The sequence below is a fragment of the Alosa alosa genome, chromosome 5, assembly GCF_017589495.1.
Source record: "Alosa alosa isolate M-15738 ecotype Scorff River chromosome 5, AALO_Geno_1.1, whole genome shotgun sequence".
Lineage (NCBI taxonomy): Eukaryota > Metazoa > Chordata > Actinopteri > Clupeiformes > Clupeidae > Alosa > Alosa alosa.
In genome coordinates this window covers 28,324,813-28,327,312 of record NC_063193.1, presented here as the reverse complement: position 1 = coordinate 28,327,312, position 2,500 = coordinate 28,324,813, and positions in this window count along the sequence as shown.

Genomic DNA, 2,500 nt, shown 5'->3' with positions numbered 1-2,500 from the left:
TGTGGTGTGCTGTGAAGACATCGCGGGCAATCATCTGTTGTGATCTCGCTGCTGGAGCAAGATTGGTGTCGTGAAGCCTAACGCCTGAGGCATTTCTTGCTGAATAGATGCACCCATAAGTGCCCAAAAAGTGTTGCAATATGGCCGCCGAAAGTGAAGGTACTTGCCTGAAAAGGACATTGAGAAATGGAGATCTATGTGAAAAATCACCGGAGTTCTCCTTTAAGTTTGAGCAGTAGTTGATTTTCAAAGTTAGTTGCACTCATCCTTGGGTCGCTTTGCAGTGAACAGTAATCCAGCACAACTGAAAAGCCCCTCACAGGCAGCTGAGGCAGGCAGGCCAATATTGTTGCAGAGAGTTTTTTTAATATTTGGAAACGAGCAGAAGGTTCAGCAGATTAAAGGGAGGCCGTACTGGGGAAAGTGGGAAGTATAGGGGCCCCAATGGAGGAGAGGGCCCGTGAAAAAGTGGAATACAGGGGGGCACAACATTTTTCACCAGGCATTAGTAATAACTCAGGTAATCCACACATAAAAAATCCAAACAACTCCATAAGTAGAGTCATGTAATAAAAGTGGAATAACACAGGGGAAAAGTATTGAACACGCTAAGAAAAAAAGCACTAAGGCAAGGAAAGGGAAGGAACAAGCTGGAATCTGTATAGAGAGTAGTTATCCTTTCTATCTGTATGTAAATTAATATAAGCTTGGTTAGTAGCCTACATATTGATATAAAAGGTTTTTCATTACCAAGGTGTCACACAAGAAACATTTCATGATGGATAAAAGCAAAAAAGCTCTCCCAAGACCTTTGCAACAATGGGCCAAAATCAGACCTGATACTGCGACCAATAAGTTTTGTCATACAGGAAATGTCTTGAAGCTGTCTTTACAAACAAAGGCTTTTCCACAAAGTATTGAAGAAATTTCAGTAGGCACGTTCAATACTTTTTCCTGTGTCATTCCAACTCAAACTCTTATGTTTGGATTTTTATATGTGTGTTAATATAATGTGTGGTGAAAATTTCGAATAGACTCACTGGAAGTTCAGGCTAATTACTGAAAAGAAAATTAAGCGTTCAATACTTATTTCCACCATATATTTATTTTACCTGAATATTTTAACTTCCAAATTAAATGTCAAAATGAATGTCAGATGAAATTTAAAGTTTGACTGACTGGATTTTGTATACAAAACATGGTGAAAACTGTGTAAGGTCACTCTCACTCCCCTTGCTAAAGAGCTAAATGGTTTAGTCCGCCTGCACGATTCATAAGGTAGTCTCTTTTGTTTATTTAGTTGAGCATCGCTAGTAGTGGACCCGCTAATTGTTTTGCTGCTGGTGCAATGTCTTTCTCCAAGAAAGCCAAGTCAGGTTACTAAAAACAAAGGCCAAAACAGGAAAAAAGAGAGACATCAAAATGAGGGAAACAACTGCTAATAAACTTCTTTCCAAAGAAAGGTGAGCACAAGCGTCAAAACACCTTAATCCCATGGTGTTTGCTTAAATATCTCCTCAATGTTCTAGTGCTAAAACGAACTGAGACAACCGATTGGAATTGGAATATACACTTTCATCTGATGCATTTCGTGATCCAGTCTCCATCACTTTCAGAAAGACTGCATGGCCAGCTTGATTCATGTCCTGTTGTAGGCTACATGCTGATCATTATCACTAGGCTAGTGGTTTAGGAACGATTTTTTCTCTCCCTTTCCGTTTTCATTAGTCTTAATTTTTTACTCAAGTAACGGATGGGATTTTTGATGTAATGGTACAATACTTCACTCAAAATGTAATCAAGTAAAATTTAAAATACCGATTTTATAAACTACTTAAAAAATACAAAATACACAGAAAACGACTCCAATACAGTAGCATTGAGTAAATGTATTTCGTTACTTTCCACCTCTGATGCTTACTATGTCAAATAGGCCTATCAGAAATGTATTGTTATTGTGTGGTTTCATGTGGCGTTAGTGGTAGGCTAGCGATTAACTTCATGTGGATATGGATGTCTTGTTAGCCTGCCATGAGCTTCGGTTCGGTTCGCTAGGCAAAACATTAACAAAAAAGTTTCACACACACACACACACATACACACTCAGAACACAAGGCATGACACAACTTGAGCTACCTTGAGCTCTAGGATAAGATCCAGCTGATTGAAGCAGTAGGTGCTTCCACTGTGGGAGCCCCCCTCCTGGACCTCTTTGCGCCCCGTCTTGGCATGGATCTCCCGGCCCCTGGCCTCAGGCCTCCACCTCAGCATCAGCTGCAGCCAGCACTCTAGCTTACTCGCTAGGAACCTGTGGAGTTAGCACTGATATTAGCCACACTGCGGTTTCAAACCTGAGGAGTTAGCGCTGATGTTAGCCACACTGCTGTTTCAAACCTGAGGAGTTAGCGCTGATATTAGCCACACTGCTGTTTCAAACCTGAGGAGTTAGCGCTGATATTAGCCACACTGCTGTTTCAAACCTGAGGAGTTAGCGCTGATA